This window comes from Dromiciops gliroides, chromosome 5 (genome assembly GCF_019393635.1).
Source record: "Dromiciops gliroides isolate mDroGli1 chromosome 5, mDroGli1.pri, whole genome shotgun sequence".
In the NCBI taxonomy this organism is placed as follows: Eukaryota; Metazoa; Chordata; class Mammalia; order Microbiotheria; family Microbiotheriidae; genus Dromiciops; species Dromiciops gliroides.
Genome location: NC_057865.1, coordinates 78,967,556 through 78,995,333, shown reverse-complemented (window position 1 = coordinate 78,995,333; position 27,778 = coordinate 78,967,556).

Genomic DNA, 27,778 nt, shown 5'->3' with positions numbered 1-27,778 from the left:
GAAAATTGCAAATCTATTCTTGGCATACATGATCTCTCCATTAATTAGAACTGATAAATAGTTCAATGATCATATTCCCTGGCTGTTCCCTGTAAAACAGAAAATTGTTTTGAAAAAAAAAAAGAATGAAAGCAGTTTGAATGGATATTCATATATCTATAGGCATATATGTTATACACACATACAGTTCCCTATGGCATGTATTAACAGATATTTATAATCAACAGATTGATTTAAATTGCACTTAAACTCACAATCACCATATATATATATATATGTGTGTGTGTGTTTACATACAGATATATATATATATCTGTGCTTATATACACAGACACATGTATATAAGAAAATGCACATGTATGTGTATATAGCCTATTCTTCAGTCATTTCATTTGTATCTGACTCTCATAAGTCTATAGATTATAATATCCATGGGGTTCGCTTGGCAAATTTACTGGAGTGGTTTCCTTCTTCACTAGATAAAGGCAAAGAGAGGTTAAGTGAGTTTTCCAGGGTCACACTGCTGCTAAGTGTCTGAGACTGCCTTTGAACTCAGGTCTTCCTCATTCTAGGGTTAGCATTGTATCCATCGAACCATTTAACTTTACATGTGTGTATATCTTTTTCCATATTTCCATATATATATATATATATATATATATATACACACACACATACACACAAAGAATAGGAGGAAGATATAGATAGATATTTATAGATATATAGATACAGATAAAATAAATATAGTATATACAAATATGTGCATACCCATGCATATATTTTTATATATACATATATACATGTATGTATGTGAGTATACATTTTTCTATGTATGTGTGTATAGAGTGAAAAAAAAATTTAAAATATTTGTGAGTAGAATGGATAGGCTGACACTCATAAACTAAAATTCTATGAAACTGAAAACAAATACTTCATTGATAAGGAAGAGCTTAGAAGCACAGGGGTGCACTGTCTTTATCAACTAAGGTAGAACTATTGCAACTAAGTCCCAAATATATTCCTTCTGTGGAGATTATTCTTTCTTTGTGATGATAACAAGCTTCATATATAGTCCCTGTGTTAGACTATGCATTTGTCATTGGAGGATTTGCAAAGATAATTTTGTTTAGGTCCATCACCAGAAGGTTAGTTATTATGGAATGACATTTTTGACTACATCACTTCATGACAATTTGTCTTCTAAGCTATGATGAGATTTCATTTGCATTGGAGAAGAGGATATCTACAGTGATGAAATAAGCTACACTTAAAGTAGAGTAAAAAAAATCTATAAATCAAAGTTATTAAATTCATAAAAAAGCCCAACATGTATGAGAAGCAGATTAAGAGAAGAACCAATCAATCCAGTTTCATTCAAATTCTAGTTTAATTAATTTCATCAAATATTCATTAAAAGCCTACCTGTATAAGTTCTTGTGGGAGGATGTAGGGACTCCCTCTAGAAGTGTAGATCATAACCAATCCATGCCATCTTATAAACTACTCTTGTTGATGTCTTATAGTAAAGCCTTTTGGGGATAGCTACCTAGTTGTTAAAGTAGCCTTACATTATTTCTCTTGATACCACATAGATACTAATGGTGAACTTGGTTGCTCAGTTTCCCTTCACATGTGTGATATAATGAATGGATCCACATTCTTTTCTATTAACACTTGTCTCTGATTATCACCTTTATTTTAATTCTCCTGTATAAGTATTTGTAGGAAATATGCTACAACATATTCATACCTCTTTTTCCCATTATTGCTCTTTGTGTGACCTACAAATGTAATTCTTTAGAGACTTTGGCATTCTATGAATCACAGCCTTATAGTATCAGCAGAAGAAGATTAGTGTTTAAAAACTACTCTTTCTTTTGAGGAGACAGCCAGTCATTAAAAACACTGCAGTTTCCTAAAGACACTTCAACCTGTTCTGTTGTTATTCAGTTCAGTTAAATTCACTTTACATTTAATATACCTATATACACATACATATAATTCATAAGAACATTTACACATATATGTGTGTGTTTATGAAGAACTTATATGGGTTATCTAATGAATTGTATGTATAAACAATAGATAATTTTATCCACTTAATTTCCTTTGTTTGAATAACTGTGCCTCTTTTGAGTGACTATAATTTCCATTAACTAGATTTTCCAGTGGCAAAACCTTGATGGATCCAGCATATTTCCAATCAGGGAGTTCTGGTGGACCTTACCTTCTCTGAAGAATTCCTCCTGTATTTGTACATTTTGTAAGGGCCAAATTCAGTATGAGAAGAGTTAATACGGCAGCTCACCATAATATTGGGGTTCAGGAAATAATGGGAGACCTCTAGGTCCAGAGTTTTCTCTCTTCCAAACTGCCTTTTCTTTAGTTATTTCTCCCATACTGATAAGAAAGGAGATTAACAGCCTCTTTTCCACAAAAAAATCAGGTTTTATTAAGGGGAACAAATTTACAAAACAAGTGAAATTAATAGAGCTAGGGACAATGAGAAAGGGGATAAAGAAAGCAAAAAATGTGACCCACTTCCCAGATAGTTAGAATCTAAATCTCTATGGTAAAAAGGCCTCCAGGTACCTAGAATGAACTCTGCTTCCTCAGCTACCCAGAACAGCTAGCCTCACTTTAATAACATAAACTCACCACCACCTGGAATCTGTAGTTCCAAGAAGAATCAACTGTGCCGTTCAGTCAGAAAGTCAACCACCACCAGCTCCTCTCCCTCCCTGCCTCTTCCTCTCCCTTCCTGCCTCACCCACAGGAAGGGAAGTTCTTAGCCAGGCTGAGTCTCCAATTAGTTCAACATACCCCCTGGGCTGTCCCCATTATAATTTGGCCAGGCCCATTTGGGCTTTGGGGAACTCCTGGTGGGGGTTAGGTACTTTAGTTGGATACTTTGACTCAATAAAATGTTCTTTGTGTTATTCAGTGCCACCTAATAAACATAACAAATCTGATCAGATTTCCTTTTGTTTCTTCTATAATCTCTTCAAGTACACACCCATCTGCTCTTGGGCTTTTTAAAGATTACATCTTTTCAGTCTGACCATAATGAAGCAAAGATTGGGTCATGGAAACTCGAAATCACAATTCCTTACAATTTTCAATGAAAGGAGTGAGAATGCCTTGGCAAGCAGCATACTTCTTTTACTTTTATGTGTCTATTATTTATATATTATGAGAGGATCATCAAGCAAAATTATATCTTTGATTTAAACATATGTGCATGGGAAATATATTGTAGAAGAACTTTTAAAAGAATATTTTACCCTTTCTCGCAATTTTATGGTTAGAGGGGACCAGAGAGATGACCACATCTTACCTACCACTCAAGCAGAATCTTCTCTGTATTATACCAACCAAATGTAATATCTACAGGGAACAGGAAAGCTCTTATGTCTTGAGCTATCCCATTACACTTGGGATAATACTAATTATTATAAAGTTTTTCGTTATATCAAACATAAGGTTGCCTGTTGGCAACTTCAAGTAATTGATTTTACTTCTCTTAGTCCCCAAATAAATATTTGTTTTTTTAAAGACATCTCACCATAATCTCAATGGGATCCCTTAGTCCCTATAGCTTTTTCCCACTTTTTTTCCGGTTTACTCATATTCATAAATGATTTTAAATAACTTGGATTCCCTCTATATTCTCAAAAAGAGCTTGCAGAGATGAAAGAATAGACATATGGCCTGATGGCTTCTGTTTTTAAATTTTTTGCTGGATTATAATGTACACTGTTTTCTAAGGATCTGATAGCTCTAACTTTTCCATATTACTTGAAAATCAGTTTGTTAATGCCCTCAAAATTATGTTATCTCCAAACCTTTCCTGTCCTCACTTACTTGGTTAAATCTAGCTGTACTTCTGACTTTTGCCATTCCTCTTGAAATTCATAGTTCTTTGTATAGCATAGTAAGAAATATTAGAATAAAGTTGTGATGGATCCACTGTCATTGATGAAGAAAATAATTTTTTCTAGAAATATTTATACCTCCTTTCCATTTTTTCAGCTACTGTCCTCTTTACAAATTCACTTATAAATATATCTGATATGGGCTGACTTAATTGTCTCTCACAAAACTTTGTTGTTGGCTTTTTCCCCCTCTACTGCTTCTCACTGTTTTAGGAAGTTATATTTCTCATGATCTTCCATTATCCTCCTAAGCTTTTACAAACATTTATATTTGAAATATTTTCCTCCTACATCTCCATTTGACAAGAAGAGCATATGCTTATTACCTTAGGAGGTTATTTTTTTAGCTTCCTTTATGTGTCTTCATTATGGCAATTGATTTACAGTAGTTTAAGGCTCTTAGGAAACAGTGCTAATGCATTTCAGTATCTGTTCTTTTATCCATTCTCCACTGGTGACCATCAAATAGGTTAAATTGGCATTACTGACTTACATTGGCATAACAACTTCACATTATTTTTTCCATCTAATTTGGTATTGATGCTCATGTTGCATGTAACAAATTAATATTCTGTCAGTACATAGATGGCTCACTCAGAAATTTATTCAACATTACAAAATAATCAGCTAGCAAGGATTCAAGACTTAGGCTTTATTGACCCTGGTCTAGAACTCTATTCACTGAACCAGTCATTACCTCATGTGAAAAATGGAGACAATAATAAATGTATATTCTCTCTACTTTGTCTACTGTGCTCTAGAAATCTCTTTCACCCAAAAGCCTCACTTCACCCCTAGACTTTTCACATCCTCTGCTTTTCTTGACTTCTGCTTCTGACTGTCTTGTATCCTCTCAGAACCTTAACTTTAAGGAGGATGTCCAGGGCAATCATAGCTTCATTTTTCTCCAGGCTATAATCTGGACTATAGTTTTTCTCTTCCACTTCCCAATGCAGGGAACTTTAATCACTTATGCTTTTTCTACTGCCCCCTAAATCTTGTTTTTTACTCATTCTCCAATTCAAATTTAAACTTCTTGAAGACATTGTATTTTTGATAGTATTTGTATTACCTACTATTGTGCTATAAGACATGATGAGCAGGCAGATTTCAGAGAAACCTGGAAGTACTTGCATGAACTGATGATGAGTGAGATGAGCAGAACCAGGAGAACATTGTACACAGTGTCAACAACATTATGTGTTGATCAACTGTGATAGACTTGATTCTTCTCAGCAACACAATGGTCCACGTTTGTTCCAAAGGACTCACGATGGAAAATGCTCTCCAAATCCAGAAAAAAGAATTGTGGATAGTATTTGTATTACCAGTGATTAGTATAGTTTTCCTGGTACATATAAGGGCTTAATAAATTCTTCTTGAGTTTACTAGTGGTTTCCTGTCTTTTGCTATGACTAGACTCAGAATAACTAAATATTATAAAAACTCTGTTATATATTATACAATACTGCCTGTTTGAACTTGGTGAAGTAATTTTACTTCTCTTGATTTACATTTTGTAATCAGAATTAGAATGTTAAAATAGAGAGGAGGGGGCAGCTAGGTGGTGTAGTGGATAGAGCACTGGCCTTGAATTCAAGAGGACCTGAGTTCAAATCCAGCCTCAGACACTTGACATTTACTAGCTGTGTGAACCTGGGCAAGTCACTTAACCCTCATTGCCCCTAAAAAAATAGAGAGAGGAAGTAGAAGGAGAAGTAAGAGTAAAAACACTGGGGGCACTCAGACTCTGGAAGTGGGAGGAGTAAGAATCATGCAAAGAAGAGGAAGAGAAGAAATTGTCAGAAAGGAAGGTCAAACATAAGAGACCAAAGCTTTAGAAGTTTTACTCATTAGCTGCCAGTGATGTTAGGCAAATAATGTAATTTTTGTGGCCTTATCATTGTCTTCTTCAAAACAAGAGGGTTTCAGTATATGACCACTAAGTTTCCTTTAAACTTAAGACCTCTTTTTTTCTATGACACAGAAATGATGGAAGGAGTTTCCCCAAAAAAGAGTTAGTCAACAGTAACAATTATTATTAAAAGGTCAAGAGGGATAAAGCCTGTGAAAATGGCATAGCATTGGACAAATCAAAAATTCATTAGTAACCTTGGAGAAATAAGCTTTAGTAGAATTGTGAGCAGAGAAAATAGAATTCAGGTGGGTGAAACATGGCTGGGTGGTAAGGAAGTAAATGTATTGAATGTTGATGCTGCTTTTTAAAAAAAGCATAGCAATCTATGGATGAGGAGATTAAGGATAATAGAATAAAGGTGAGGTAGTATCAAAAGAAACATCTTATATTTTATTTTAAGGACAGATGTCTCATAACATTTTATTTATTTATTTTTTTTAGTGAGGCAATTGGGGTTAAGTGACTTGCCCAGGGTCACACAGCTAGTAAGTGTTATGTGTCTGAGGCCGGATTTGAACTCAGGTACTCCTGACTCCAGGGCTGGTTCTCTATCCACTGCACCACCTAGCTGCCCCCAACATTTTAATTTAAAAAATTTTTTTTTAAATTTTTTTTTTTGGTGAGGCAACTGGGGCTAAGTGACTTGCCCAGGGTCACACAGCCAGCAAGTGTTAAATGTCTGAGACCAGATCTGAACTCAGGTACTCCTGAATCCAGGGCCAGTGCTCTATCCACTGTGCCATCTAGCTGCCCCATAACATTTTAGACAAAGAAAAAAAGCCTGAGTTCAGAAGATGTTGAAGATGAGACACTGGTATAAGGAATTAATTGTGATTTGGGGTTTCCATGACCACATCTTTGCTTCATTATAGTCAGACTGAAAAGATGTAATCTTGAAAAGCCATGTGGCTTTGGTGTCAGGAAGTGATGTTTGCTCATGGGTCCTTTTGATCAAAGTTGCCAGCCAATAGCTTGGAGCTGTGTGTGTGTGTGTGTGTGTGTGTGTGTGTGTGTGTGTGTGTGTGTATGGCCCTGTTTCATGGGAGGTTTCTGGGAGGAGCAAGGAACGAAGGGCGCTTTTTCACCCAGGGGAGGGAGGGAGGGAGAAAGAGGGAGAGGGGGAGAGAGAGAGGGGGAGAGGGAGAGGGGGAGAGGGGGAGAGGGAGAGGGGGAGAGGGGGAGAGGGAGAGGGGGAGAGAGGGAGAGAGGGAGAGGGAGAGGGAGAGAGAAAAGCTGGTGGGTTTTGACCTTTGGACTGAGCCAGGAGACACTGTGCAGCTGATTCTCCTTGGAGCTGCAGATTCCAGGTGGTGGTCAATTTGTGTTGTTGAAGCTAGGCTAGCTCTTCAGGCTGGCTGGGCTGGAGGCAGGTTTAGGGTTTGAGTCAGTTTTTATTCAAGTTGGGGCCTTTTACCCTGGAGATTTGGATTCTAACTATCTGGGAAGTGGGAAATACTTTTCCTTTTCTCTATCCCCTTTCTCATTGTCCCTTGCCCTATTAACTTCACTTGTGTTGTAAACTTTGTTCCCATTAATAAAACCTGATTTGTTTGTGGAAAAGAGGCTGTTAATCTCACTTCTTAGTCTGAGAGAAATAACTAAAGAAAAAACAGTTTGGAAAAGAGGAAAATCTGGACCTGGAGGTCTTTCATTATTTTCTGAACCCCAATATTACAGTGAGCCACCCAATTAACTCTTCCCATACTTAATTTGGCCCATACACCGGGGAGAGGGATAATCAGTGGAGCATACTCAAAGAAGTGACATGAGCTGATGGACATGATGGGGTTTCTAATTTTGTCAAGGAGGAAGTCAGCCCATCATGTTTTCTTAGTTTTAAGAGTTAGAGTAGAGGATAGGGAATGACATTAAGCAGTTGTGAGCTGCAACACATGGGAGCTTAGTGAAAATGGCTTTAATGTTTTATGATAATTTAGGAGTCAAGGTCATTTACTGAGAGGGCTGTTGGAATATAGGTGGAGACTTGATGAAAAGGGAAGAATTTTGAATAATTATTGTGGTGAAATTAAGTCATTCAGAAATCAATAAAAATACGCATGTAGACATAAGGTCTCAAATAAACTTAGCATAACTTTTTAGTGAACCTTGTTAATTTGTTTCTTTTTTTTTACTTTCTCCAGTAAATGGTTATGATTAGAGAACAAATATGGAAAAGGCAAGCTATAGTAGTAGATATCTGTGATAAGACTGAATATTAACCTAATGGAAATCAGGGAAGAACATAGAATCATGGACTTAAGGGTATAGAACAACGTTGTCTTAAAATAGATCATGTGGTCTGTATTTGGAAAGTAAGGAAGTGAAATCAGAACTAGTATGCGGGATTAAAAAAGTAATCTAATGTTAGGGCTAATGAAGTACCAGTTTAGAATGAATGAGGTAATGATCATGATGACAGTAATAATAGCTACCATTTATAGAGGTTTTGAGGTTATCTCATTTTTCCCTCGCAACAATTCTTTGAGGCAGGTGCTATTGTTATCCCCATTTTATAGATGAGAAAAATGAGTTTGGGAATAGTTAAGTGAATTACCCAGGATTGCACATCTAGTAAATTTCTGAGATGGAATTTGAATTCATGTGTTTCTGACTCTAAGTCCAGTGGTCAATGAACTATACCATCTATTTGTCCATTGCTCTGTCAACTATACCACCTATCTAGTTCTAGATGGTAGGAGAGTTAGAAAAGTGAATATGCTCAAAAAGGGAATACTCTGAGTTCAGGATCTCTGAGATAAGCCAGTTTAAAAGAGAAAACTAAGATTTTTAAATGCTATGAGTAGGTAAGATGGAATTTATGAGAGATCATGAATTAAAAGATCAGAGTATTGGAAGGGTCATTAATGTGAATGTAAAACAATGATGGGAAAATTTCTTATGGGTATGTATGCTATAATTCAGGCACTGAAATCATCTGCAAAGATGGGGAAGCATCTTGCATTTCTTTAGATAACTATGACAATGAACTGGTCATGGTAAGACATTGTGATGTACTGAACATTAATGTAAGAGAGATTGTTGAGTGATGGTGGCAGAGTAATGTCTACTTGACAGAAACATCTTCAATAAAGAAATGTACAAGATGATGACTGTCAGTGTTGTGACCTTGAATATCTTTGCTTTTTAATGGGACATCATGCTTAGTGTCAAATATTTGGTTTGAAAAGTTTAATCCACCTAAATCCTCTTTAAGTAAATGGGCTTATGAATAAGGTAGTCATTCAACCACAAAGTTTTCTGACAAATGGGGGTTCCTCTAGTTTCCCAGAATTTAGTGACCTTCCCTGTGCTGATGAATGGTTAAAGCAGTACATAAATAAATGCAACTGAAGGGAGACTTTAGAATACTGCTCCAGCATCTCAGGATAGTACATTGCAGCATCCAGTGGAAGGATTTAAGAGTGTATTGTATCTGAATCATTATCAGTTGACTTCTTTGGGATTGGATTTTCTTTGCAGATCATTTAAAAGCAGTGACCACAAACAGGAGCAATTGCAAATCTCCAACGATTATCTGGATAACTAGACAGCGGTCTTTTCTGTTTCTTTTGAAGTTTCTAGTTCCAGGCATATTTATAAATTACCTAAGTTTACTTGATAGAGCAACATTTTATCATCCCAAAGAAACATCCTGCTGTGATAGCTTTCCTTTGTTTCACTATTCTCTCCAAAGAAACCAATGCTTGTGGAAGACTTGTGAAATTATGAGAGTTCAGAAAGAAGGAAAGAAAACAATACAAACAAACAAAATTGTTAAGAAATTTCTGAAGCTTTCAAATTATAACCTTGTGCTTCATAGTGATAATTTATGTTTACTTTTTCTTCAAGAAAATATGCAAACTTATTAATGTTTGTTGTCTCTACAGTTGTAGTTGGATTACTGGATACATAATGCCATGGCAGTCACATATAAAAAAATGTACTTTTATGAAAATTAAGTCATGCTTAAGGCTAACAATGGGGTTAAAATGAATTGCTCCCCTCTCTTGTTTTCTTTTATCCCTCAGACCGAACATAAATCCCAGAATTTTTCTAGAAGATACACTCACTCTCCATGTTACTAAATTAAATATTGAACCTGGCATCTTGGCATTGGTAAGATCTGGATTCAAATTCTACTTCTCTTAATTACCACTTTGTGACCACAAACATGTTATGTAACCTTGCAAAGGTTCAGACAACTCTACTAGACAATAAATGATAGTCAAATTGTGATCTGGCATGATGAGTCACATGTCTATGCCCGTATAATCACAGGTCTTTAATATTAACATGATATACAATAAAACAACATAACATACAATATAATTATAAGGCTTTTAAATTTTGAAAATCTTTAAAATATTAAAAATAACATGGACACTTTTCAGAGAGAAATATTCTAGAGTTTTTAAAAGAAGAAATGACAAACTATCCTAGCCTTTATTAAAAAAGGCATAATTTCTAGTAAACAATATTTAAGTGCTTATTATATACTAAGCATTTTGTTAAGGATTATAGATTAAAAAGGAAAAAAAGAAAAATCTTCTTTCTGTTAACCCTAACCCTTTAATCTAAAAATCCCTTGCCCTTTAACAGTGCATATTTATATAAATAAATAGACGAATACAAGATATATATAGAGTAGAAAAATAGTCCAAAAACATGATTATAATAATTCTGCTATATTTTGCCCTACTCAGAATATTTCTGCCATACCATGTTCAATTCTGGACACCCTCTGCCCATGCAACCTATATGAGTAGGGAGTTGTCTATGATAACATCATCAGTAATTTGAAGGACTACCATGTCTTAAGGACTATCAAGCCAGTTAATTATTAAACATTTCTTAATCAGTTACTACATGCCAAGCCCTGTACTAAATTCTGGTTTTACAAATAAGGTAAAAGATAGTCCTTGACCTTAAGATGCTTACAGTTTAATGAGGGAGACAAATGAAAACAAAACTATGAAGCAAACTACATACATGAGACATAGGGGATAATTAGAGTGGGAAGGCAGTAGAATTAAGTCACATGAAAGAGATGGTTTTCAATATTCGTTTTTATAAAATTTTGAGTTCCATATTTTTCTCCCTCCTTTCCTTCCCCTCCCCAAGACAGAAAGCAATCTGATATGTTATATATGTACTATCACATTAAACAAATTTTCTCATTAGTCAGTTGTGAAAGAAGAATCAGAATAAAAGGAAAACAAAGTCCTCAAAAAAGAAAACAAAAACAAAAAGTAGAAATAGTATAGTTAAATCTGCATTTCGATTACACAGTTATTTTTTCTGGATGTGGAGAGCATTCTCCATCATGAGTCCTTTGGAATTATCTCAGATCATTGTATTGCTGAGGGGTGCTAAGTCTGTCAACATTGATCATTGCACAATGTTGCTGTTACTGTGTACAATGTTCTCCTGGTTGTACTCACTTCACCCAGCATCAGTCCACTTATGTCTTTCCAGTTTTTTTTTTTTTGAAATCTGCCTACTCATCATTTCTTATAACAAAATAGTATTCCATTTTATTTATATACCACAACTTGTTTATCCATTCTCCAATCAAGGACATACCATCAATTTCCAATTTGCCATCACAAAGATAGCTGCTATAAAGATTTTTGGACATGTAGGTCCTTTTCACTTTTTTTATGATATCTTTGGAATACAAACCTAGCAATGATATTACTGGATCAAAGCATATGCACAGACCCATAGTCCTTTGGGCATAGTTCCAAATAGCTCTCCAGAATGCTTGGATCAATTCACAACTTTGCCAATAATGCATTAGTGTTCCAATTTTTCCACATCTTCTCCAACATTTATTATTTTCCTTTTTTTGTCACATTAGCCAATCTGATAGGTGTGAGGTAGTACCTCAGAGATTTTTAATTTGCATTTCTCTGATCAATAGTTATTTAGAGAATTTTTATATTACAATGATATTTCTTCATCTGCAAACTGCCTGTTCATATCCTTTGACCATTTCTCAGTAGGAGAGTGACTTGTATTCTTAAAAATGTGATTTGGTTCTCTATGTGTTTTAGAAATGAGGTCTTTATCAGAAATAGTGACTGTAAAAATTGTTTCCCACCTTTCTTCTTTCTTTCTAATCATGGCTGCATTGCTTCTGTTTGTACAAAACCTTTTTAAAGTTAATGTAATCCAAAAGATGCATTTTGCATTTCATAATATTCTGTTGTTTGGTCATAAATTCTTCTCCTATCTATAGATCTGAGAGGTAAACTATTCCTTCCCCTATTAATTTATCTATGGCATCATGGTGAAAGCTTCTAGCAGAAGGTGGCATTTTATTTGAAACTTTAAGGACAATAGTGAGGTCAATAGTCAGAGCAGAGCAAGTGAGAACATTAAAGGTATGGGTTGCTGCCAGAGAAAATTCCCAGAACTGAGATACGGAGTGCCTTGTTCATGAAATAGCCAGGAGATCAGTGTCACTAGTTCAAAGAATACCTGTTAGGGAGTAAGGTCCAAGAAAAATGGAAAGGTAGGAGGACGATAGGTTATGAAGGGCTTTGCATGTCATACAAAGCATATTGTATTTGAACTTGGAAGCAATAGGAAGCTATTGGAGTTTGAGTGTGTGGGAGTTGTGATATGATTGGATACATACTTTAGGAAGATCATTGGCTGTTTAAGGAAAGTTTGAGAAAGTTATTGACTCCATGGAGGTAGATTGTAGTCGGGAGAGACTTGAAACATGCCAATTCACCACCAGGCTATGCACTAATTCAGAATTGAGGGGATGAGAGCTTGTTCTAGAGTGGTAGTGGTATCAGAAGAGATAAGGGGGCTTACACTAGAGATGTTCCAGAGGTCAAATTAATAGGCCTTTCCAAAAGAATGACAGAATGGATATGGGATTAGAGATATGGGGAATACAAGATGCCTTCTATGTTGTAAGACTGGTGAACTAGGAGGATGGTTTACTCCTCAGTAACAGGAAAAGTAGGAAGAAGGGAGTATTTAGAGTAAAAGATAATGGGTTCTGTAGGTTTAAGGTTTCTATTGGACATCTAGTTCAAGATGTCTGAAAGGAAGTTGGAGATCTAAGATTAGAGGGTAGTAGTGAGATTGGGGCAGGATAGGTAGAATTGAACATTATTGATATTGCAATTATTGTTGTTGTGTTGTTGAACGCATGTCTAACTAATTGTGACCCCATCTAGTGTTTTCTTGGACAAGATACTGGAGTGGTTTGCTGTTTCGTTCTCAAATATTGACATAGAGATAGTAATTAACTCCTTGGGAGGTGATGAAATCACCAAATGAAATAGTATAGAAGGAGAAGAGAAGAAAGTTAAAGACAGAATCCCCTAGAGGACATGATATGGAAGGGAATCCAACAAAAGAGACAGAGAAGAAGCAATCAGATAGGTAGGAGAACCAGGAGAGACTGATGTCCTGAAAACCTAGAGAGGAGAAAGTCTCAAGTAGGAAAGTGAATGACAGTGTTAAAGGCTATAAAATAGAGGTCAAGGAGAATGAGGATTGAGAAAAAGACCATTATATTTGACCACTAAGATAACTGTATTATCTTTGGAAAGAACAGTTTCACTGGAATGATGAGATTATAAACCAAATTTTTAGGGGCAATAAGAGGATGAGAAAAAAGTGAAGGCACCTATTATATCTGGCTTTTTTGAGGAATTTTGCTATGCATGGCAGAAAACATATAGAAAGATTGGGTGGATAGTGGGACTGTGAATGTGTTTTCATGATGTGGGAGACATGGGCATGTTTGGAGGCATTAGTGAGAGAGTCAGTAGACAGGAACAGATTGAAAGTAAGTGAAATAGTGAGAATGATAGAGGGGGCAATTTCTTGGAGGTTATGTGATAGAATGGGATTGCTTGAAAAAATAGTGAGATTAGCCTGGGTAAAGAATAAGACAACTTCCTCAAATGAGAGAGACATGGAAAAAAGAGGAGAAAGTGGCAGAAGGTGTCTGAGTGATACCTGATAAGGAAGAGGAAATAATTTATAGTCATGGGAAATGACCATCATATATACACATACATATATCTGTATGTATATACACATATATACATATACATATATATATACATACATACATATATACATACATATACATACATACATACATACATATATATATATGGAGAGAGGGAAGGGGGTGAGATTAATGAAGCAAGGATCTCAGCTGAAAGAGGGAGTAGAAGCCATGCAAAGTTTGAAGAAGGATAAGAATGTTTGGGAAAGCCCCTGTGGAGAGTAGGATAATGAGTTGATATGGGAATTATAGAAGGATTACCAAACAACAGTGAGGGTCTGGTTGAAGTTATGAAACATAAATTTATTATTGACCTAGTCAAAATGATTGTGTGTTGATTTTTTCCATCTTCATTCAGCAACAAGTTTAGTGATGCAAAGGTGGTGAATGATGGGAGTGATCCAAGGCTGAGGCTTGTCTGGACATACTCACCAATATAAGGTGGGGAATTGCTGCTGTTGTTTGACCTTAGTTCTTGAAGAGGAACATGACATCGCCATGATATAACTTTCAGTGAATTGGATTTAAGTGAGAGAGGGCTGTGCAAAGCCACCAATATTACTCTCTCCTCCAGAGTCATCTGGGTCCAGTGGCAAGATATATTTCAGGATGACTAGAGATGGCCCTGGATGTTTATGTTATTTGGGGTTAAGTGACTTTCCCAGGGTCACATAGCTAGTAAGTGTCAGAAGTGAGATTTACACTTATGTCCTTCCAACTTCAGGGTCAGTGCTCTATTCACCGTACTACATAGTTGATAAGTGGACTAAGAATTCAAGAAAGGAGGATAGTGTAGAATTGAATTGGTTTACCAAGGAGACAATATGGGGAGAAGAGGAGATAGTGGCTAGTGCAAGGGAGATGCCCTTGGAAAGAATCAAGGTATCAAGGGTTTGGAGAGCAGGAAGATTTTGTAAGGGAAACCAGAAGTAGAGGTAAAAAGCCAAAAGGGTATGATTATACAAGGGCATTTCAGAATTATTGAACACAGAGGTGGTACATTTTGGGGGGATGGTAAGATAAAGGATATGACAGGCTTTGTGTGTGACTGAGTTTGGGTGGAGGAACTGTTCATAGGAGATGAATAGGTTGAGGAATTGAGTGGAGAGACTATTTAAGAGACAATAAATATATATAATGATATGTAGTATATTCCCTTAGTATGAGGGAGGAATTGGGAAAGAGAGAAAAAAAATGTGAATCAGGTATCAAACTCATTGAAGTAGGAAGCAGAGTGACCTAAGGGTCTGTAGGTAACAGCAACTAGGTGTTTTATTAAGATTGTAGATATGAATAGCATGAACTAAATAAAAGAGAGTGATGGAGGAAGAAGAAAAAAACTGGAAATGTCATTGGGGAGCAAAGAGTATTCTAATTCATCCACTATGACCAGTGAGCCAAGGAGAAAGAATGAAGGATCAGCCAGTACTGGAAAGGTAGATAGGGAGGTTGTGTGATCAGGGCTAGTTCATGTAATGGCAAATAAATGAAAGAATGAGGAGAAAGAAAAGATTTAGGATAAAGGTGACTTTGCTGCCTATGGTGCAGGTGTTCCAAAAGTCACAGTGGAAGAATTGGGCATAATTAGGTTGATATTTTGGGTTTTTGAGGGTTGAGGGGGATTGGAAATGAGGAATGAGGTGAGGGGCATGGAATGGACTTAGGATGATGATGTGCAGCAGTCCAGAGTTGCTGTGATATGAAGGGTAGGACCAAATGGGAGAATTTTCATCATTGAGTGGGGGGGTGCCATTCTTCTCCCCTCAGAAGGTAGGATCATCAGTAGATGGGAGGTCTGAAGTAAAAGGGATGGTTGCTATTTTGGCAACAAAGCTTGCTTTATGTCCTGGTTGGGAGATTCAGCTGGCAGCAAGAAGTGGAACTTAACTTGTGCTGACAGAGATGGAAGTGGTTCTTTTGGGGAAGATGAAAGATGCCTGACCAGGCCCCTAGTAGCCCTTTGCTCGAGGGACACAGTGTCCAGAAGGAGAAGGAAGGTTCAGGGTACAAGGTCTGATATCTTCTCCCCTAAGGATACTAGCTATTAGGCTACAGCAAGAAGTGGTAGGCTCCCTGTGCAGTTGTAAGACTCCAAGATTGACCCCGAATAGCTGTTCTTCAGAGGACACACTGCACCAGCCATAGAAAAAACATAGAAAGAAGGTTTGTGGCACTAGCATGCTATCTGAGGTCTCTTCCTTTCAACTGTACCCTCCAAAGGCAAAAAGGCTGTGTTATATATCTTGTTGCTTTACAAGTTCCCTTCTACCTTGACATCCTTCCTGTGGTGGAACATTCCCATGTAAACACCCCAAATAGAATATGAGAACTTTGAGAGCAGGGACAGTTAACATTTTCCATCTGTTTCCCAGAACTTTAGATACTACAGAGATGTACTCACATATGTGGTCAATTGAGAATTCTGGGTCTCAGCATATTCATTTGAAAAATGAAGTAGTTAAAAAAAAAGAAAATGAAGTAGTGGGATTAGAAAATACCTAACATTAGTCCAAGCTTCAAATTAAGTTCTATTAACACAGGTAAAAGTTATTTTTCTGAGACCCATAGCAAAATATATAGATCTAGGGGCAGCTAGGTGGTGCAGTGGATAAAGCACTGGCCCTGGATTCAGGAGGACCTGAGTTCAAATCTGGCCTCAGGTACTTGACACTTATTAGCTTTGTGACCATGGGCAAGTCACTTAATCCCCATTGCCCCACAAAAAAAGAAAGAAAAAATATATAGATACAGATGTAGAGATCTAGAGCTAGATCATGATTATGGAGATCTTTTTCAGTAAATTAAAGTTTGTGTTATTGCCCTGCTTTATTTAAACCTGAAGTTAAAAGTGCAAGATATAAATCTGGTTCCTTGGTATCTCAAAATGGATGATAAGAACATATGCTGTCCCTATCATAAATAGCACCTTGGTTGTTTGTTTCTCAAGGAGGGATTGGGACACTTACATTCAAAGCAAGAATTTCCTAGAAAATTTTCTGGAGTTAGTGGTTCCTGCCAACTTGACATAAGAGCAATCACTGCAGTGACTGATATCAGTGCATTACAGTGCATCTTTCAGAAGAAGTCACTAAAAGACTGAAAGTCTTTGTAGAGCAGAGAATGACTCAAAAGAATTTGTAGAAAGGTATTAAGGGAAATCTCACTGTAGGAAGTGTTTAACAATAGGAAATTAGATGTTGAAGAGGGCATAATGGCCAATGTTGAGATAATATTTAATGTGCATTCCTTCATTTGAGCATTAAACCAACACTGTGAGCAAAAGACTAGATTTTGCAGATGAGGAAGTTGAGGCTGGGAGAGGTTCCATGATTTGCCCTTGCCCACAGTTACTGGATCAAGCTAGATTTGAATTTGTATTTTCAGCTCCACATACAGTACTCAATATACTAAATCAATACTAAAAGACGAGGGTGATGACTCATGTTTGTGGGATGAAGTGGTTTTGAAAGGAAAAAAAAAAATATTTCCTTTCTTTTTGTTTCACAGTATTTTGAGTTGCCTGGTCTTAGTCCCCATCCCTATACGTGTTTTGATCACTTCAGCATTCAGCAAGTATCTTCTAAGAAATAAGATCAAAGAAAGGAAGCAAGGAAAAAGAAGAGAGGATGAGTCAAAGAATAAGCTTGACATTCAATTCAACAAGCATTTACAAGTATGGGCTGTGTGCAGCCCACTGAGCATGATGCTAGGTGGTATAAAGACAATAATAATAGACTTCCTGCCCTCAAGGAGCTCATTAGATTGGAAGTACTAAAGTTCCTAAAATTTCATCTATCCTTATTCCCAGTGACTCATCCTGAATGTAAAGGTAGTATAGATCAAATCAGTTGGAAAACTGACTTAGAGGATTCAAAGATAGAATTGCTTTTTTTAAGTTCTGAAAAAGAGCATTGCTTTCATTTCAAATTTCTGTGGATATAAGAATAATATAGAGAAAAATCAGTCAGCCAACCTTTTAATAGGGTTCAAAAAAATAGGGCTTTAGATTTCATCTAGTCCAACTCTCTAATTTTAAAGGTGAGGAAATTTCATCTCAAATAAGTTAAGCCACTTGTCTGAGGCCACAATGATATTAAATTGCATAGCAACGATTCAAACCCAGGTCTCCTGACTCCAAAAGCACTGAAATTTTATTATATCATACAATCTCCACTCCTCAATATTCTTTTTGCTATCCTGGAGTACTGAAAATACAATTAAGAAGCATGTGGATTTTTGCCTTCCAACCTGCGATTTCAGAGTATGGGTAATTTAACTAATGTTAAGTGAAGGGGGGTAATATTATCTGGTCAGTTCATGGTTGATATTATCTTCAAGGAATTACGGCTTTAGCTTGATTCAGCAGCCTCCTGCTTCTTACTGAATACTCTTAGAGATTGGACAGGGAACTATAACACTCTCCTGGTTGTTAGGAACATTTGCATGCATTTGGCATGAAGAAAAATAGAGGGAGGATTGACAAAATACTTGTTTCTCTATTATGAATCTTTATCCTAGAATGTTATAGCCCTAGAGATGTGATTTGAGCCATGAATCCATGTAGGAAGTGGGTGGGACAAGTTGTTGATTTTAAAAGTGCTAGAGATATTCATTGGTCAGTCAGTCAATAAATATTTATCAAGTGCCTATCATGTGCCAGGCACTATGCTAAGCACTGATGTACAAAGACAGTTGGATCTTGGGAAGAAGAGTATTCCTGTCATAGGTGATATAGCCAGTGAAAATGCCCAGAGATAGGAGATGGCATGCCATGTCCAAGGAACACAACGAGGCCAGTGTCACTGGATCAAAAAATACATTTTTGGGGGAGATGTAAAGTACAAGACTAGAAAGTGGGTAGGGGTGGTGGGATGCTAGGTCACTAAATTTATAATCCTAGATTATAATTGTTGTAAGTCCTACCCTGTTGTGAGGAGAGAGTGGTATCACATACATTAGAAATTGGTAAGAAGTTAAACATGGAAAAGGTGTTTTTGTGTTTTTTGTGTTTGTTATTTTGATAGGGAAACAAGTTGAGTCTGGTGAAAGAAATAGGATTACCATGAAAAATCAGACTCAGAAAGGAAGACTATGGTGTCCTGTATATTATCATCCTAGATCCTACAAACCTTAGGACTGAAAGATTTCAAATAACAGTCTAAGGCAATAGGTAGATAGATTATTTAAATCTTTTTTTTTTTTTGTGGGGTAATTGGGGTTAAGTGACTTGCCCAGGGTCACACAGCTAGTAAGTGTCAAGTGTTTAAGGCTGGATTTGAACTCAGGTCCTCCTGAATCCAGGGCCAGTGCTCTATCCACTGTGCCACCTAGCTGCCCCTAGATCATTTATATCTTACCTAAAAGGCATAACCAACATTTGCAGCTGGATGATGAATTTACTACAGAAAGCCAATAGAATAGAGTTGACTGATTCATAGGCAAAATGATGACATAAGATACTCTATGATAATTGTCTGCAAGAACTAAGGATGATCAGATTGGGGAAAAGAGTTAATAGCCTGCAGGAGTCATTGTATGTTCCAAAGCAAGACAGCCCTAGGCACCAAGGCACAGAGCGAGATAGGAGCTGATAAAGCATAGCAAAGTCTGGAAAGCTAGAAGCAGAGCTGGAAGAGGAATGTATGAAAAAGCAGTTAAATGGAAGCATGGCTAACAGGTACTCCTTATAAAAACAGAGAAAGGAATTGGAGGAGTAGGATTTATGATTTGCTCAAAAATTATAAGAACTATTTATGGGTCATTTGATATGTACATATTGCAGTATTTCTGATAAATATTTGAAAAAATACAACCATTGCAGTATACTCATTAGTATCAATTACTGAAAATGAAATGGTAGAGGAATTTTATGAAGAGTTTTTAATAGCAGGAGGTCTGGAATTTAAGAATATCTGAAAGATTGTTGAAAGGGAATTTTTTTAATCCACAAGGCAAAGAAAATAGTGGAAGGATAATTATTGTTTTTTCATAATAAAATTATAATAGATTTTTGTGTCTTTTGACACACCTAGTCCTTCTGGTATTAAGATCCTTTTGGGGCAGCTAGGTGGCAAAGTAGATAAAGCACTATCCCTGGATTCAGGAGGACCTGAGTTCAAATCTGGCCTCAGGCACTTGACACCTATTAGCTGTGTGACCCTGAGCAAGTCACTTAACCTTCATTGCCCTGCAAAAAATACCTTAAATTAAATAACAGATTCTGATATATGGGGAAAATATGTGGGGAAGTATATTTCAGGAGAAAAAAAATCTGAAAGCTTCTAGATAATCCAGAAGCCTCATGCTCCTGTATCACAAACACAGTCTTTTTTTAAAAAAATTGATAGGTTCTATGAAACTTGCTACATTTTGATAGATGGGAAATAACATTAATATGATATAACCTTAAATTTATTATATAGTTGGCTCATCAGAGCTAAGATCAGATTAAAAAGAAATAATATAACTAAGAAATAAGATATGACATACAATTAAGAGGATTTAACCCTGAAATTTTTTAAGTATGCTGTGGAAAAAAAATAAAAGGGAATGGATAACAGAAATGAAATTGATAATGATTAAAATAATTTTATCCAGAAGTTAGTGGCATGAATTAATTGCTACAAAAGAAAAGAGACCAGAAAGCACTGTAGTCAGCAGACATTTGACATACCTGCTGAATGGAGAGAGAGAGCTGCCAAAGACAACACTGAATATAAATTTGTAAAGTCCTTGGTAAAATGATGATGGATAGTTATGGCCAGTATCATCCCATAAAATAGAGAGAAGTGGAGGACAAAACCAGGTTAAGGAAAACTTGGAGAGATACTGAACTAAGGCAAAACATTCTAAAGGTATTCAGTGATGAAAACAGAAAGATGACTAAAAACAGTAGAAAAATTGAAAAGATTTGTCTCCCTCCATTCAAAAAACTTTCACTCATATCAATGATAGTTGAACTGTACTCTTGGACAATATTGCTCCAATCCCTGAGATTCTTATAGAGAAATAGAAATGGCACTACAGAGAAAAAAGGCACAAAAAGTAGCCAGATTCAATCAAGTTAGAGAAGAGGTGCATGCTGGAGGCAATATGATTATTGATAGACTAATATATACTAATATACAATGTTTCTAAAAGAAAGTAAGATACTAAAGGCACATAAATAATCTTCGATTTTTAAAATATAAATAAAACGTGATAAAGAATGCATCAGGGGGCAGCTAGGAGGCACAGTGGATAGAGCACTGGCCCTGGATTCAAGAGGACCTGAGTTCAAATCCGACCTCAGACACTTTACACTTACTAGCTGTGTGACCCTAGGCAAGTCACTTAACCCCAATTGCCTCACCAAAAAAAAAAAAAAAAAAAAGCATTCATCAGCCACTTAAAATCTTACATTCTAGATTTTCTTCCGTCTATTCAAAATCTTTTGAGGGTCAGACCATCTCAATAAGAATGTAAATGGAACTTCAAAAAAAAAAAAAGTTTTGAGTTCCAAATTCAATCTCTCCATGACTCCCTTCCCTCCTTCCTCCCCAAGGTGGTAAGCAATCAGATATAGGTTATGTATGTGAATATTTCCATGTGATTCAAACATTTCCATATTAGTCATCTTGCATAAGAAGACTAGAATGAAAGTTTTAAAAAGTAAGTAAAAATGGCAATTTTCATTCTTTATTCAATCAGTATTAATTGTTTCTCTGGAGATGGATAATGTGCTTCATTATTAGTCCTTTAGAATTGTCTAGGATCATTGTATTCGCAAAAAATAGCCAAGTCATTCACAGTTCTTCATTGAAAATATTGCTGTTAATATGTACAATGTTCCCCTGGTTCTATTCATTTCACTATGCATCAGTTCATGTAAGTGTTTCCATATTTTTCTGAAATCATATGGCTTATCCTTACTTATAGCACAATAACATTTCATTACAGTCATATATCACTGCTTGTTTAACCATTCCCCAATTGATGGGCATCCTTTTGATTTCTAATTCTCAGTGACCATAAAAAATAGCTGTTGTAAATACTTTTTATAAATAAGTTCTTTCCCCTTTTGTTTGAATGTCTTTGGGATATACAACTAGTAATGGTATTGCTACATCAAAGTTTATACACAATTTTATAGCCCTTTAGCTATAGTTCAAAATTACTCTCCAGAATTGTAGAATCAATCCACCAACAGTGCCAGAGTATCCAAGTTTTCCCACATCCCCCCAATATCCAACATGTTCCGTTGTCATATACGCCATTCTGATAGGTGTGAGATGGTACCTCAGAGTTGTTTCAATTTCCATTTTTATGATCAATAGTGATTTACAGCATTTTTCCCCATATGACGATAAATAGCTTTGATTTCTTTGCTTAAAAACTGCCTGTTATACCCTTTGACCATTTATCAATAGGAGAATGATTTGTGTTTTTATAACTTTGACTCACTTCTCTGTACATTTGATAAATATCTTTATGAGAGATATTTGCTGCAAAAATTATTTCCTTGTTTTCTGCTTTCCTTATAATTTTGGTTGTATTGCTTTTGTTTGTGCCAAGCTTTTTAATTTTATATGATCAAAATCGTCTATTTTACAGTTTGTAATTTTCTTTATATTTTCTTTGGTCCTAAATCCTTCCCCAGTACATAAATCTGACAGATAAACTATTCCATGGTCTCTTAATTTGCTTATGGTGTCACCATTTATATATAAATCATGCACCCATTTTGATCTTATATGGAATGACATATTGGTTTATACCTAGTTTCTGCCTGACTGTTTTCCAGTTTTCCCAGAAGTTATTGTCAAATCATGTTGGGTGTTTTTGTTCCAAAAACTTGGATCTTTAGGTTTATCATATACTATATTACCATGGCAATTTATTATATGGTAATTCATACCTTTCTATTCCACTAAGCTGACACTCTGTGTCTTAGTCAAGTCCAGATTGTTTTGATTATTACTGCTTTATATACAATTTGAAATCTGTTACTGGTAGAATGCCTTGTTTTGCATTTTTTCATTGATTCCCTTAATTAGGCAAAATAGTTCCTCAAAACTGTCTCAATTTCCCTTTCATTGGTGGTAATCGACCCCTTTCACTTTTGGTACTAATCATTTGTTTTTCCTCTTTCCTTTTTTAAAAACAAATCAACCATTTTTTTTTTACTTTTTCATAAAACCAGCTTCTAGTTTTATTTATTAATTCAATGGTTTTCTTATTTTCAATTTTATTAATCTCTACTTTGATTTTAAGGATTTCCAATTTGGTATTTGATTTGGGATTTTTAATTTGTTCATCGTCTAAGTTTTCTTTTTTGTTACATGACCAATTCATTGGTCTGCTTTTTTCTCTATTTTATTGATGTAATCAATTAGATATACATTTTCCCCTAAGGGCTTCTTAGGCTCTGTCCCATAAATTTTGGTATGTTGTCTCATTGCTGTCATTTTATTTAATGAACTTAGTGATTGTTTCTGTGATTTATTCTTTTACACACTTATTTTTAGGATGAGATTTTAAAATTTCCAATTAATTTTAAATTTCTCTTTTATTGTCCATTATTGAATATATATGTACACACACACACACACACACATATATATATATATATATACACATACACACACATCCATACATATGTGTGTGTGTGTTTTTGCATTGATTTGAAAAGGATGGGTTTACTATTTCTGCCTTTCTGCATTTGGTTGTGAGGTTCTTATGCCTAATACACAGTCAGTTTTTGTATAGGTACCATATACTGATGAGAAAAAAGATGTATTCCTTTCTATCCCCATTCAGTTTTCTCTAGAGATCTATTATATCCCACTTTTCTAGACTTTTATTCACCTCCTTGATGTCTTTCTTTTTTTTTCCAGGTGTGAGAGGGAAATTTAAGATCCCCCATTAGTATAGCTTTATTATCTATTTCCACCTGTAATTCATTTGATTTCTCCCAAAATTTACATACTACACCATTTGTTGCATATACTTTAAGTATTCATATGACTTTATCGTCTTTTGTACTTTTTAGCAAAATATAGTTTGATTCTTTATCTCGTTTTATTAGATCTATTTTTGCTTTTGACTTGTCTGAAATCATGATTGCTACCCGTGGTTTCTTTGCTTCAGATGAAGCATAATTGACTCTGTTCCATCTCCTTTGGGTATTTCCTTGCTTCAAATGTGTTTCATGTAAACAACATATTTTTGACTTTTAATCCATTCAGCTATCTGCATCTGTCTTATGGGTGGGTTCTCATGTATATTTATGATGACTAATAATAGATTTCTCTCCATGCTATTTTTTTTTGCTTGCTTATCCCCCTCTCTCTTACCCCTCAGGTTTTTTCTTCTCCCTAGTGTTTTTCTTCTGCTTACCACCTTCTCCAATTTATCCTCCTTTTTATCAGCTCCCCGTTCTATTATCCCTGTCTCCTTCTTTTCTTCCTTATAGGGTATGGTAGATTCCTATATCCAATTGAGTGTGAAAGTTTTTCCCTTTTTGAGCCAATTTTGAAGATAGCAAGGTTTCAGCTTTGCTGGCCACCCCTCACCTTCCCCTCCATTATAATAGTTCTTTCATGAGTCTTTTATGTGGCATAGTTTACCACATTCAACCTCCCCCCTCCTTTCAGCACTATTTCTTTCTCACCCATTTATTTTTGGGGGGATAGCATCCCATCAATGTCACCTTATATCCATACTCTATATCTATACATACTCCTTCTAATTGCTATTATAAGCAATAAAATTGTTGAGACTTACACATGTTATCTTGTCATATAGAAATAGTTTAACCTTATTGAATTAGTTATGTCCTTTTCCTTGTTTCTTTTTATCCTTTTCCCCCCTCAAGCCTTGTATTTGGAAGTCATTTTAAAATTCAGTTCTGGTCTTTTAATTAGAAATGCTTGAAAGTCCTCTATTTCATTTTCCTTTAAAGATTATAATCAATTTTTCTGGGTAGGTGATTCTTGGTTGTAAACCTAACTTCTTTGTGTTTTGGCATATCATATTCCAAGCCCTTTGGTTCTTTAATTTGGAAGCTGCCAAATCCTATGTAATCCTGACTGTAGCCCCACAATTTGAATTATTTCTTTTTTGGCTACTTGCAATGGTTTATCATAAACAATGTTCACTACTGGAATCACATCTTTACCCCCTCAAAATTAATTGAAAGATGAAGAATATATAAAATCCCATTTTGTTCAACATTTATCAGTTATGGGGTGTGTGATTCAGTAGAACCAAATAGCTTTATAGAGTTTTTTACTTTAAGTTGTATACCATTCAATTGAGTTCATTAAAATGATTTTGAAAATGTAGCAGTTCAGTGATGCTATAGAAATGAGCACCTCAAGGCAACTATATGATAGATAGATAGATGATAGATAGATGGATGGATGGATAGATAGCTAGATAGATAGCTAGATAGATAGATATTCACCAAAAATATACAATGTGGGGATGGGGGTGATGTAAGAATAAAGGCAAAAACTTCCCTGATCTCTCACAAATTCCCTTTCAAGCAATATTAAAACAACTCCTCAATATGAATTCTGGAATGACAGAACCACCAAAAGGACATGGTGAAACAATTTTCCCCCTTAAGGCCACTTTAAAGATCAGCAGGAATGTTATGTCTCTGTGGGGTGAGAGTGGAACTTAGTCCAGAAGAGGCCACATGAGTAAAGACTGCCCCATCCCAGGCAAGTCAACAACAGGTTTTAGGTGAATATGCATCTTCGCTTTAGCTTCCAGATCTCTCAGTCCACAGATAGTAAGGGATTTGAACAAATGGGTCAGAAGAAGATTATAAGGGGCCCTTTGTAGGCACTGGGAGAAGGATTCTGTTGAATTACCCATACATGGTTCCAATTCATAGTCCTAAGGCAAGAAGAAGCACTATCAGGAGACCCTGGTTACAGTTCTAGGGTGGAAAATATTTCTTGTGGTTACTCCCAGATTAGAGAATAGTCCAGAAGGATACTGACCACCCCTTTCCTCAGATCATGCCACCTTGGAAGAATTATAAATTTATAGACACCCTAGAACTAGGTCTGCAAACAGCAACATAAAACATCCGAAGTTTGGGCCAGTGCCCACTAGACCCTGACAACAGAGTCTCACTTTAAGATAGAGTTAAAAATCAAGATATAGGCTTGAAAATAAGCAAACAAGAAAAAAAAAAGAACCTGGCCATATAAAGTCACATTGGTCATAGGGAAGATCACAGCACAAACTCAGAAGACAAGGAAATCAAAGGAGCTATGTGCAAAACCTCAAAAAGAATTCATAAATGAGCTCAAAAAGGATTTTTAAAAGCAAATAAGAGAGGCAGAGAAAAATTTGGAAAAGTAATGAGAATGATGCACAAAAGCTATGAAAAAAAGAATCAACTTAAGGAGGCACACACACATACACACTCTGAAGAAAATAACATTAAAAAACAGAATAGACCAAATGGTAAAAGAAGCACAAAGATTCACTGAGGAAAAGAACCAAAAACGTAGACTTGGCCCAATGGAAAAGGAAGTATGAAAGCTCACTGAAGAAAATAATTTCTGAAAAATTAGAATAGGTCAAGTGGAAGATTATGACTCTATGAAACATCAAGAAAATATTTTTTAAAAATCAAAAGAATTTAAAAAAATTCATTGGGAAATATCTCATTGGAAAAACAACTAAGTTGGAAAATATTTCCAAGAGAGATAATTTAAAAATTATTGGATTACCTAAAAGACATGATAAAAAGAGAGCATCGGTATGACATTTCAAGAAATAATCATGGGAAACTGCCATAGTATCTTAAAACCAAAGAGTAAAATAGAAATTGCAAGAATCTATCAATCTCCTCCTGAAAAAGATCAAAATGGAAACTTCCAGGACTAATATAGTCAAATTTCAGAGCTCCCAGCTTAAGGAGAAAAGGATATGAACAGGCAGATTTCAGTCAAGATAATGAAAGATATCTGTAGTCTTATAAAAAAAAATCTCTAGATCATTATTTATTAGGGAAATGCAAATTAAAACAACTCTGAGGTACTACCTTACCTATCAGGTTGAGTAATATGACAGTTAAAAAAATGTTGGTGAGGATGTGGTAAAATTGGGATACTAATGCACTGTTGGTAGAGTTGTGTGTGAATGAATCCAACTATTCTGGAGAGCAATTTGGAACTATGTCCAAAGGGCTGTCAGACAGTGCATACTCTTTGATCTAGCAATACGATTACTAGGTCTCTATCACAAAGATATTTTTTAAAGGAACCATTATGTTAAAAATAATATTTATAGCAGTTCTTTATATGGTGGCAAAAATCTGGAAATTGAGGGGATGCCCATCAATTGGGGAATGGGTGAACAAGTTATGGTATGTGATTGTGATGAAATATTACAGTGCTTTAAGAAATGACATGTAGGATGCTTTCAGGAAAAAAACAAACAAACAGCAACACACATGAACTAATGCAAAATGAAGGGAGCAGAGTCAAGAGATCAGTCAGCATAATAACTGTACTATTGTATGGTGATTGTGAATTATTTAGCTGTTCACAGCAATATAGTGATCTAAGAAAATTCTGAAGAATTTATGAAGAAAAATGCTATCTGCCTCATTAGAAAGAACTGATTGAGTCTGAATGTAGATCAAAGCATGTTTTTTTGAACTTTTTTTTCTTGTTTTTCTTCCCTTTCATCTGTGTTTTCTTTCTAATATGTAAATGCTTTATGTGACTGTATGTGTATAAATCACTTGCTTTCTCAAGGAAAGGAGAAGGTATAGAGGGAGTGAATTTGGAACTCAAATTAAAGAAAATGAATGTAAACATTGTTTTTGTATGTATTGGAAAAAATAAAATATTTTTAAAAATTCCAACACTA